Source organism: Scyliorhinus torazame, chromosome 14 (genome assembly GCF_047496885.1).
Source record: "Scyliorhinus torazame isolate Kashiwa2021f chromosome 14, sScyTor2.1, whole genome shotgun sequence".
In the NCBI taxonomy this organism is placed as follows: domain Eukaryota; kingdom Metazoa; phylum Chordata; class Chondrichthyes; order Carcharhiniformes; family Scyliorhinidae; genus Scyliorhinus; species Scyliorhinus torazame.
In genome coordinates, this window is record NC_092720.1 from 70,598,737 (window position 1) to 70,611,206 (window position 12,470).

At 49.0% G+C, this 12,470-nt stretch overlaps 1 protein-coding gene across 2 annotated transcripts in view; it reads right to left on the reverse strand.

Annotated features, from left to right (window-relative positions):
• The window catches only part of LOC140389798 (retinal rod rhodopsin-sensitive cGMP 3',5'-cyclic phosphodiesterase subunit delta), a 90,591-nt gene that overhangs the window by 41,298 nt on the left and 36,823 nt on the right, over positions 1-12,470 (reverse strand). The window lies entirely within an intron of this gene.

A 12,470-nucleotide genomic window follows, 5' to 3' on the forward strand; every position in this document is an offset into this window, starting at 1 on the left:
AACTGCTTAAAGTATAATATAATGCTAGCATTTACAGGTGTTTCAAATTGTTATTTTTAACACAATGGTTTTAAGACTAAAGTCTCATTCCCATAAGGACTCATCGAAACATAAACAACTTCAACAGCATAATTGCATTTTTGTATTCACAATATTAGCAATAAGGTACAAGTTTTACTTTAATTATTTTTGCATAAAAGAGCTTGGATGCGAATGCATCTCAAATAGAACACTCTCAAAGCTTCCAGTGAAACAAAAGGTCATACATTGAGAACTCCAATACTGTTGTAATTGGTTCATGCTAGGTTCAGAAAATGACAATTATTTAGCATATTCACTACACTACTCTCGGGTACAGCCACCGCTGTTCTGTAGGAAAACATACCAGCCCAATTGATTACAGCAAGATCCTGTAAATGGTCATGTGATGATAGAGTGGAAGTTTTATTTTTGGGATTTTTTTTGCTGAGGGAGGAAGAGTTGTATTTTAAATAAACAACATACTACTTCAATGTTCTGTTTATTTAAAGTGCATCAACTGTAATATTTCTGTGGAAAAGTTTTACTTTTCAACCCATGGCTCATTAAAAATTAAAACATTAAAAACAATTAGTTCAACAAAACAAATAAATATTAAATGCAGTCTCAAAACATAAACAAAAGGTCTGTGCGCATTCAAGACCCTGACCTTCCCTTTGCTTGCGATTTTGTTTATAAATTTAGAGTATCCAATTCATTTTTTCCAATTAAGGGGCAATTTAGCATGGCCAATCCACCTATCCTGTACATCTTTTTGGGTTGTGGGGGTGAAACCCACGCAAACACGAGGAGAATGTGCAAACTCCACACAGATAGTGACCCAGTGATTGACACTGAACCTGACACCCATCCTCTCCAGATTGGAGAGGCTATCCAGACTATCCAATGCCAGATAGCATCCTATGGAGCCAGGCTGGAGCTTCCACTGCAGTCATTGCAGCTTCTATGGAATAACAAACAGGCTGCAATGAAAGCGGAGGAAACTTCCATGATGGTTCTCTGATCCCCAAATTGCTTGAACGAAGGTCCTGAGATGGTGCTGTGAGAATCATGGAGCATGAACTTACTGACCACTGTCTGAATACCAGTATTACTTCTTCCTACACTATTATTTTATCATTGTCCTTGATTGAGCTGTCAGCCAAATGTCCAGACTGTTCAAACCCATGCTGAGATGGTACAGTCTGAGGCAGGGCCATCATGGCTCACAACATTTTGAAGGAATCCTAGGAAGACTTCTGAACTTCCCTGTCCTGAATCGCAGCAGCTTTCCACCTCACCTGCAGATGCCATTGAGGTTGCACTCCGTAGAAGTACCAGAGTTGTCAAGGGCACTTATAGGATAGCCATTAAGGGTAATCGCCAAGGTAAAAAGTTTAATACTTGCTGGTTATGCCATGCTTCCAATGTTTATTTTGGCATGCAGTTAAAAGATTGGATATGATAAATGGATGTTAGTGCCCTTTATGGGGAAGCTGTTTAAAAGACTGAGTGCAGTGAACTTCCTGATGGATCCTCATTTGTGAACAGTAAAGTATATGGCATTGTTCTCCAAACACTCACAGCAGAGTGCATCTTTCAAAAGAGCATTTGAATTAAATGTTGGCAAGCGTCCCTCCCAAGTATGGTCAAGCCATCTAAATCTCTACTGAGGACCCAAATTGTTTGCTCAATGACATTCCTGGTGGCAGAGTGTCCCTCATTGTATGAGTGCTCAGTTGGTGGCCAAAGGATTCTCAGGGGGATCATGAGCTATGGACTCGGGCGGTACTCTGTCACCCAGTAGACAGCCAGGCACACTACACTGGAACTCCAAAACCTGTATTATGGATGGCTATCACAGTATAAATGCATCATGGCAGTCCCCTGGCTAACAGACATTCACCTGTACAAAGGGCTACAAATAGTTATACACAACAGAATTATTTCCTGAATACCTCAGAGTTTAAATGAGGGGCTCAGATGGCGATGTGTATAGACGATGGTTCCCTGAACCATGGGGAATCCTGCAATCCTGTTGAATCCTAGAATTCTCGGTCTCTGGTCTTCCCTAGAAACAGGAATTTTTAAAAAATGCATTCATGAGATGGGGGCTCTGCTGGCTCAGTCAGCATTTATTGCCCATCCCTAATTGACCTTGAGAAAGTGGTGGTGAGCTGCCTTCTTGAACCACTGCAGTCCATGTGGTGTAAGTACACCTACAGTGCTGCTAGGGAGGGAGTTCCAAGATTTTGAAACAGCAATAGTGAAGGAACGGCGATATATTTCCAAGTCTGAATGATGAGTGGCTTGATCTTCCAGGTGGTGGTGTTCCCATATATGTACTGCTCTTGTCCTTCTAGATGGTCATGGGTTTGGACGGTGCAGTCTAAGCTCAGGGGAAGCAGCAGTGTAGTGGTATTGTCACTGGACTAGTAATCCAGATGCACAGGGTAATATTCTGGGGACCTGGGCCTTTTTTGTTGTAAAAGCCCATCTGGTTCACTAACGCCATTTAGGGAAGGAAATCTATCATCCTTACATGGTCTGGCCTACATGAAACTCCAAACCCACAGCAATGTGGTTGACTCTCAAATGCCCTCAGAGATAGGCATTAAATCTTGGCCCAGCCAGCGACACCCACATCCTATGAACGAACAAAGAAGTCTGTAGTGCATTTTGTAGGCAGTACATACTGCTGTCACTGTTCGTCCGTGGTGGAGGGAGTGAATGTTTGCGGAAGGATGCTAATCAAGTGGGTTGCTTTGTCCTGGATGGAGTCAGATTTCTTGATTGTTGTTGGAGTTGCACTGATAAGGCAAGGGTAGCGTATTCCAACACAACCCTGACCTGTACCTTGTAGATTGTGGACAGGCTTTGGGGAGACAGGGGAATTACTCACTGCAGGATTCCAAGCCTCCGACCTGCTCTTCCATAGACTTTCTACAGTGCAGAAGGAGACCATACGGCCCATCGCATCTGCTCACATCCTCTGAAAGAGCACTCTGCCACTCCCCCACCGTATCACTGGAACCCTGCACATGGATCATGACCAATCCACCTACCCTGCATATCTTTGGACTGTAGGAGGAAACCCAAGCAGACATGGGGAGGACGGGCAAACGCCACACAGTCAGCCAAGACCGGAATTGAACCTAGGTCCCTAGTGCTGTGAGGCATCAGTGCTAACCACTGTGCCGCCACCATATTTGTAAGGCTAGTCCAGTTGAGTTTCTGGTCAATGGTAACCCCAGGATATTGAGAGTGGGAGGTTCAGTCGTGGTGATTCCATTGAAGGTCAAGATTTGATGGTCATATTCTCTCTTGTGTGGCACGAATGTCACTTGCCACTTGTCAGCCCAAGCCAGACTAATGTCCAGGTCTTGTTCCAACTGGAGGAAATCATACAGGTCCCCGAGCCAGGCTGCCACCCCTGGCGGTGTTGCCGACCGCCATTCCAATAAAATTCTCCGCTGGGCAATCAGAGAGGCGAAGGCCACGACATCGGCCTTCCTCCCATCTATCAGCTCCGGCTTCTCCGATATCCCGAAGATCGCCACCATTGGGTCCGGCCTGACCTCCCCCCACCCACAATCTTTGTTAAGTGTCCCGAAAATTCCCGGCCAGTATCTCTCCAGCTTCTCACAGCCCCAGAACATATGCACATGGTTTGCTGGTCCCCGCTCATATTTCTCGCACTCGCCTGTCACCCCCTGGAAGAATACACTCATCTTCGCCCAGGTCATATGCACCCTGTATACCACCTTAAATTGAATCAAGCTCATCGTCGCACATGAGGTCGAGTTTACCTTGCGCAATGCCTCACTCCACACTCCCAATCTATCTCCCCTCCCAACTCCTCCCACTTCTCCTTGTCCTCACCACCTGCTTACCCCCTTGCTCTCCCAGCCACCCACATATGTCCCCAATCCTGTCCTCCCCATCCATGTCCGGAAGCAACAACCGTTCCAATAGGGCATATTTCGACAGCCTGGGAAACCATTTCAACACCTTTCGTGCAAAGTCCCTTACTTGTAGATACCTAAATTTGCTTCCCCCTCCGGAATGCCACCCTCTCCTTCAGCTCCTCTATGCTTGCAAACCTCTCTTCCAGATACAAATCCCTCACACTCCAGCCCCACCTATTTCCACTTCCTGCACATACAGCACCCCCCCTCCCCCCCGGTTTCTCACATAGCAGCGTTAACACCGATATCCCTTCCATCCTAAAATGCCTCCTCAGCTGGTCCTACGCCTTAATCATGGACTGTACAACCGGGCTCTCCGTATATCTCCTTGGTGCCAATGGTAACGCCGCCGTCACCATTGCCTTCAGGCTGTACCCCCTACAGGACTCTTCCTCCATCCTAACCCATTCTACCCCCTCTCCTTCCCACCACCGCCTCACCTTCTCCACATTTGCCACCCAATAATAATGCAGCAAAGTTCGGTACCTCCACCCCCACCCCTGCCTCATTGTCTCCAGTAACTCCCCATTCTCCAGCACCTTGCTAAACGGCTCCAGTGGATGTGGTGCCAATTCCACTGCAAATGCCTTATAAAATTCCGTCAGGTAACTGTCCGGCCCCGGGGCCTTCCCCGACTACATCCGCCTTATACTCGCCATTACCTCCCTCAGTCCTAAAGGCTCCTCTTGCAGCTGCCTCTTCTCTTCATCCAGCCAGGGAAACTCCAGCCTGTCTAGGAACTGCCCCATATCCGCCCCTCCACCCCCCACCCCCCCCCTCCACACCCACCAGGCCCACCCTGTCCAGTTCTTCGTAATATTCCCTAAATGCCTTATTTATCTTCCTCGGTTCCAATACCAGCTCCCCCATCGATGTCCGTACCTTCAAAACGGTTGGCCTGCAATCCGTAACTGATGTGCCAACATATGGCTTGCCTTCTGTCCGTACTCATAGTGCACCCTGCTCACCCTCCGCAGCTGCCCAACCGCCCTCCTAGTCATCAACCAATCGAACTGTCCCTGTGGTTTTTCACTTTTCGCCAATCCATTCACGGTGGGGGCCCTCTAATACTCCTCGACTATCTCGCCCAATAATCGTTTGTACTCCTCTCCCTTTTCCTATCTTCATGCGCCTTGAACGAGATAATCTCCCCCCCGAACCACCGCCTTCAATGCTCCCAGAATGTGGCTGCCGACATCTTCCCATCTTGGTTCAACTCCACATAGTCCTTAATCACCGACCGCTCCTTATCACAAAACCCTCTGTTTGCTAACAACACCGAATTCAAACTCCATCCCGGCCTCTGCTCCCGTCCCGATACAAGTCGAACCTCCAGCCAGTGCGGCGCATGGTCCGCGATTACTATCCTCGCGTATTCTACTCCCACCACCCTCACCAACACCTCATGGCTCACCACAAAGTCAATTCTGGCTTCTAGACATGCGAGAAGAAGGACCCCCCCCTCCCACACATGCCCCCTCAGGTTCTTAAATTGCCACGGGTCCACCATTTCCATAAACACTCCCAGCTCCTTCGCCATCCACAGCCTTCCCATTGACCTGGAGCTCGACCTGTCCACCCGCGGCTCCAGCACACAGTTAAAGTCTCCTCCCACAATCAATTGATATGTGGCCAAGTCCGGAATCGTTCCCAACAACCCCCCACAAAGCCCACATCGTCCCAATTCAGTGTAGATACATTCACCAACACCACCGGCGTTCTCCATTCTCCAACATCCTGCTCACCATCACAATCTCCCAACCGGGTCCCTCACTTCCTTTGCACTTACAAACGTCATCTTTTTACTCAACAAAATGGCCACCCCCCCTCGACTTCGAGTCAAACCCGAGTGGAATACCTGACCCACCCATTCCTTTCTCAGCCTGACCTGGTCCCTCACACAGAGGTGCATCTCCTGCAGAACTTCAAACTCCAAAGGTGCGCAAAGACCAGAGATCTCTTCACAGGCCCATTGAGTCCTTGAACATTCCACATTATGAGCTTTCCCAGAGGCCTACGCCTCCATTCCCCTCCACCATCTGCCATCCTCCTCTATTGCCTCTATACCCTCTAATTTTGCCCTGACCCGGGCCCATCCAATATGGCCCCCTTCCCTGCCCCTGACCACGCTTCTTCTCCAACCCTGCCATGTCGCACTCTCCCCCACCCCCATTCTCCCCTCGGTCATCTCCTCCACCACACTTCCGTTCACCAGCATTACCTGCCAGCGTGGCAGCTCCTACCCGAAGGCTCCTCCTACTAGCCCCCCACCCTCTCCTATTTGATCTGTGTAAGGGGCTCCCCAAGGACTTCACCCTCCTCCACCCAAACATGAACACATCCCAACCACAGGTCGCCTCCTCCAAAAAATAAACACTGCCGCAAGCAGCAGGAGGAGGGTGGGGGGACCACTGTCCCCATATAAGCTTATGATCCCTACAACAAATAGCCGACCCAACAAAAACCCTCCACGTTGGAAGAAAAGAAACCCGTCCCACCCTCCAACCCCCACACTACCCGTATTCACCAAACTCCATTGTGCCAGCTCCTCCATCTCCCATTAAAGTTCAGTTCTCCCCCAGTTTGTGCTCTTTAATTAAGTCATTGGCCACCTCTCAGCCTTCGGAAGTCACCCACAGTTTTGCCGGGTAGAGCACCCTGAACCTGATCTGTCGGCGATAAAGCATCGCCTTGACCCCGTTAAATCCAGCACGCCAGTTCTGCTCCAATGTTTTGGTATATTCGGAACTTGTTCCCCTCCCATTCCCAGTTCAGTTTCTCCCTGGCCCACTGCAGGATCTTTTACTTTTCCACGAACTTGTGGAGTTTTACAATCTTTGCCTGCGGCAGCTCTCCTGCTCTTGACTTCGGTCTTAAGAGGCCTGTGCGTTCTATCCACCTCCGGGGCCTTGCCCAGCACCCTCTCCTCCACCAACCCTGCCAGCATCGAGACATGCCTCGTGGCACCTGTGCCTTCCATACCTTCAGGCAGTCCAAGTATATGCAGGTTCTGCCTTCTAGACCTATTCTCTTGCTTTTCCATCTTTGCTCTTAACGTCTTGCAAAGGTCTCCCAGGAGCCCCAGCTCCACCTCCAATGCTACCACCCAATCACTGTGGTCTGACATCACCCGCTCCAAGATCTGCGACCCGTGTGCCTCCATACACTTCTCAACCCTTTGCATCGAGCCCTTCAGGGGTGCCACAGCCCCTTCGATCAGTCCTCCTGCATCTCTTCCCTGATAAAAGTCATCAACTGCTCCATCTGTGGCTTTCAAATTGCACCGGCCCTTCCCCCTCCGTCATCTTTCCAATAATTGCTGCGACACAGGTCTCTTCCAGCTCCTTGGCCAGGTCTTTCACCTTCTTCTGCCATGACTGGGAACCAGCAGACATGCCACACCCGGAGGGGAACTTCTCCTCCAACCGTCTACTGCACTTTCCCATCAAAATTTCTCCCGTTTTCGGGTTAAAAAAAAAGAGCTTGGTTCTACGCCTTCGAGCAGGAGCTGCCCTGTGTGCGACCACTCAGTCCATGGCCGCCACTGGAAGTCAAAACATCCCCACTTCTGATTTTATGAAGGAATAAAGATGATTGATGAAGCAGCTGAAGGTGGTTGGGCCTTGGACACTACCCTATGGAACTCCTGCACTGATGTCCTGGAATTGGGATAATTGACTCCAACCACCAAACCACCTTCCTTTATGCTAGGTATGACTCCAACGAGCAAGAGAGCTTTCTCTCCGATTCACACGGACTTCAATTTTGCCAGGGCTCCTTGATGCCATACACTGTCAAAGGCAGCCTTGATGTCGAGGGCAGTGACTCTCATTTCATGTCTGGAATTCAGCTCTTTTCTCCAAGTTTTACCCAAGGCTGTAATGAGGTCAGGAGCTGAATGGCTCTGGCGGAACCCAGATTGAACGCCAGTGAGTAGGTTATTGCTAAGCAAGTGCTGCCTGATAGCACTATTGATGACCCCTTCCATAACTTTACAGATAATTCAGAGTAGATTGGTAGGGTGGTAATTGGGCGGGTTGGATTTGTCCTGTTTCTGGTGTACAGAATATACTGGGCGATATTCCACATTGTTGGGTAGATGCCAGTGTTGTAACTGCCCTGGAACTTTGCTATGGGTGCGTCAAGTCCTGGAGCACAAGTCTTTAGTATCATTAGCAGAATATTGTCAGGGCCCATAGCCTTTGCAGTATCCAGCGCCTTCAGCCATTTCTTGATATCACATGGAGTGAATCGAATTGGCTGCCGGCTGGCACCTCGTGATGTTGGGGACCTCAGGAGAAGGACGAGATGAATCATCCACTTAGCACTTTGGCTGAAGATACGTTTTGTGAATGCTTCAGCCTCATCTTTTGCACTTGCGTGATGGGCTTCCCCCATCATGGAGGATGGGGATATTGTGGAGCCTCCTTCTCCAGGGCGTTGTTTAAGTGTCCACCACAATTCACAGCTGGATGCTGCAGGTTTGCAGAGCTTAGATCTTATCCATTGGTTGTGGAATCACTTAGCTGTGTCTTTCACTTGCTGCTTATGATGTTTGGCATGCAAGTAATCCTGTGTTGTAGCTTCATCAGGTTGATACCTCATTTTTGTTTATGGCTGGTGCTGCATAATTTATTGAACCAGGTCCCCTGGCTTGCTGTTAAGGTTAGGGCCGGGCCATGAGATTACAAGTTGAGAGTACAATTCTGCAGCTGCTGATGGCCCACAGTGACTTGCCCAGTCTTGAGCTGCTAAGTCTCTTCGAAATAAATCTCATTTTGCACAGTGGCAGTGCAACACAACACAATAGAGGGTGTCAACGTGAAGACGGGACTTTGTCTCCGCAAGGACTGTGCCGACACTATCACGGACAGATTCATCTGCAGCCATTGGAGAGGATGTTCTTCTCTCTTGTTGATTCTCTCCATGTGCCACAGCCCAGTATAGCAGCTATCTCCTTCAGGACTCGACCAGATCGGTCAGTAGTGGTGCGACCAAGCCACTCTTGCTGATGGGCATTGAAGTCCCATAGTTCTGCACCCTTGCCACCTTCAGTCCAACATTCATCAGCTGTGGGTGGTGGGGTAATCAGCAACAGATTTCCTTGCCCAGGTTTAGCCTGACTTCGTGGAGTCCGGAGTCCAGTTAAGGACAGCAGGTTTCCTTCCCACCTCAGGATTAGTACTCCCTCTTTTCAGGTATATTCTGAGAGGATTTCCAGGAAAAAACATTGATAATAAACCATGGTTTCATGGCCATCAGTAGATTTTTAATTCCAGATTGTTTTTTAATTGAATCCAAATTCCACTATCTGCAGATGTGGGATGTGAACCCAGGTCTTTGGTTTACTAGTCCAGCAACTATACCATTACGCCACTAGTCCTCAGAGCTGCGGTTACCTCCCAAGGCAGAAGTGGGCAGAGGATGAAATATGTGGCAGCCTGAAACTTGGTAATACTCTTCTTGGTCTCATCACCTCCCATCCTCCTGTGGACCAAGGAGACCCTTAACAAGATGCCCATGACCAATCACTCCCTTTCACCCGGAGAATCCTGGAAGGTGTCCAGAAGAGTACTATGGTCTAGCATAGTACTCTCCTCTTTTCAGGTATATTCTGAGAGGGTTTCCTCTCAGAATATTGGTGAAAGCAAAGTATCCAGAATGTCTGCCAATGTATCTCAAGAGTTGCCTTTAAATGTAATCAGTTGATCTCCAGCAACAAGTGAGCACAGAAAACTGAGCATTGCTTTAGGCAGTGCTCTAAATCCTCAACAATTTTCTCATTGCTGTTTACCTGGTCGCAGTTAAGAGAGAGGTTGCTATTGAAGCACTACCCACCAAAATGCCATGTGACTTCTTTAATGAGCACTAGCAGACAATCTAATTGTCCATCAGCCTCAACCATCCTCTGGGCAAACATTAATAGCACATGTTTCAAATCCTCTGCCAAGATAGCATCTTAAGCTAAATGCATGCTAAATCACTGTTGCAGCTTAAGACTCAATCATTGGAACCTCTTGGCTCCTTTGCACATCAGGGGCGAGATTTTCCAACCCCCCGCCGGGTCGGAGAATTGCCGGGGGCTGGCGTGAATCCCGCCCCCGCCGGTTGCCGAATTTTCCGGCACCGGATATTTGGCGGGGGCGGGAATCGCGCTGCGCCGGTTGGCGTGCCCCCCCCGCGATTCTCCGGCCCGGATGGCCCAAAGTCCCGTTGCTAGAATGCCTGTCCTGCCGGCGTAGATTAAACCACCTACCTTACTGGCGGGACAAGGCGGTGCGGGCGGGCTCCGGGGTCCTGGGGGGGGCGCGGGGCGATCTGGCCCCGGGGGGTGCCCCCACAGTGGCCTGGCCCGCGATCGGGGCCCACCGATCCCCGGGCGGGCCCGTGCCTTGGGGGCACTCTTTTCCTTCCGCCTTCACCACGGTCTCCACCATGGCGGAGGCGGTAGAAACTCCCTCCACAGCGCATGCGGGGGGGTTGCCGTGAGCGGCCGCTACCGCTCCTGCGCACGCGCCGCCTGGAGATGTCATTTCCGCGCCAGCTGGCGGGGCACCAAAGGCCTTTTCAGCCAGCTGGCGGGGCGGAAATTAGTCCGGCGCGGGCCTAGCCCCTTAAGGTTGGGGCTCGGCCCCCCTTGATGTGGAGGATTCCGCACCTTTGGGGCGGCGCGATGCCCGACTGATTTGCGCCGTTTTGGGCGCCGGTCGGCGGACATCGCGCCGATACCGGAGAATTTCGCCCCAGGTATCCAATGAAAATAACCACCCCTTTTCCACATTGGTAACAGCATGAGACCAAGTGAAAATGGCTCAAGCATCTTTGGATTTATCTTACCGTGTGTAACAGACTTGTTTCTATTAATAGACCTTTAAAAAATCTAATTAGCACTGCCTAGGATTCTAGTGAAAAGCTAATGAGGAAATTGAACAGAAGATTTAAAACAGGACTTGCCTGAAATAGAGGATATTCAATTTTAATTTATTAAGAGCTACATTTATATTCAGGCTTGAAGAGGACACAGTAACTCACAGAACTGAAATCAGAACTACTTCAAGTAGGAATCATATTTTACAGTAAAATGGAACAAAGCTGAAAATGGTAAAAATTTGACATAAAACTGAACACCCCAGATGTACACAGCAGGATACCCAGTATCGGCAAAGTATACACAGATTGTGAAGTTTCAGATGTGTACTTTTCATAAGAACTGAAAGAACAGGACGACATGTGGCACAGTGGATAGCACTGGGACTGCGGCGCTGAGGATCCAGGTTCGAATCCCGGCCCTGGGTCACTGTGGAATGTGGGCCAGGGGGAATTTGCACATTCTCCCCATGTCTGCGTGGGTTTCACCCCCACAACCCAAAGATGTGCAGGTTAGGTAGATTGGCCACACTAAATTGCCCCTTAATTGGGAAAAAAATAATTGGGTACTCTAAATTTATCAAAACAAAAAAAAGATAACTGAAAGAACATTGAACATCTTTCAGGCTTTAGTTTAGAAGTGTAGCCACCTGGGTTGGCCACTTCCCGACTTTAAAATGGAGATCCGCAAAGACTGCAGGGAAATTCAGTCAAGCCAGGAAAAACTAGCAGGTGCAAAGTTTCCTGTGTATTAGACTTTGCAGAAACCCAGACAGCATTGGAACTCACAGCCATCTGCATATTAATGAGCGATCCACGGGAACAATTGAAACATTTAAGGTGAATAAGGCCAAGCCAGACTCCTCGGCGCCAGCAGGAGCCAAGACAAAGGAAAGCCAACGGACACTCAGGAACCGTCCAGCGATCAGGGAACGGCTCCAGTATTGGAGAAATCGATCCAAGTGATCAGAACGTAGTCCAATTACTTGGAACCAGATACGGGGTCTGGCCCGAATGGCGCGAAGCCCCTGGGGACTATAAAGTAGTGTCCCCAAGTTCAAATCGTCCTTCTTGGCAAGGTCACTCAGCAACTCGAATCAACCCTTGACAGTGAACTGCCTAGCTGCCGCAACAACCAAGTAAGTCTCCAGTCAACGCTCGCTACGAGATAGGCGCTCCTAGCTACCAGTCCATACCAGCCTTGAATCCTGCAGACTCAGAATCGAACGAAAGGCCATTTGTTCCCCTGACCTGGTGGGCCAGTTCCAAGCTAAGTATCGGCCTTTTAGTGATAGAAATAGCCTAGTAAGTAGAGTTTTATGCATGAGTAATGATTTACTGTGTATAATAAATGTGTTTTGATTTGAATCTTACTAATTGGTGTGTTGAGTTATTGATCAGTACTTGAACTTGAACCTCGTGGTGGTATCATAAAGATACCTTGCGACTCTAGAGCAAAAGTTATAGAAACAGAGCAAATTAAGTAAAGATACAACGGGCAACATTTAAGAGCCAAACAAAAGTGAGCAACAGAAGAAAAGTACGCACCCAAAACTACATAATCTGCTTTCTCCCCATAATCTTGCCTTTGTAACCCTGCTTCACCTAAAGACTACA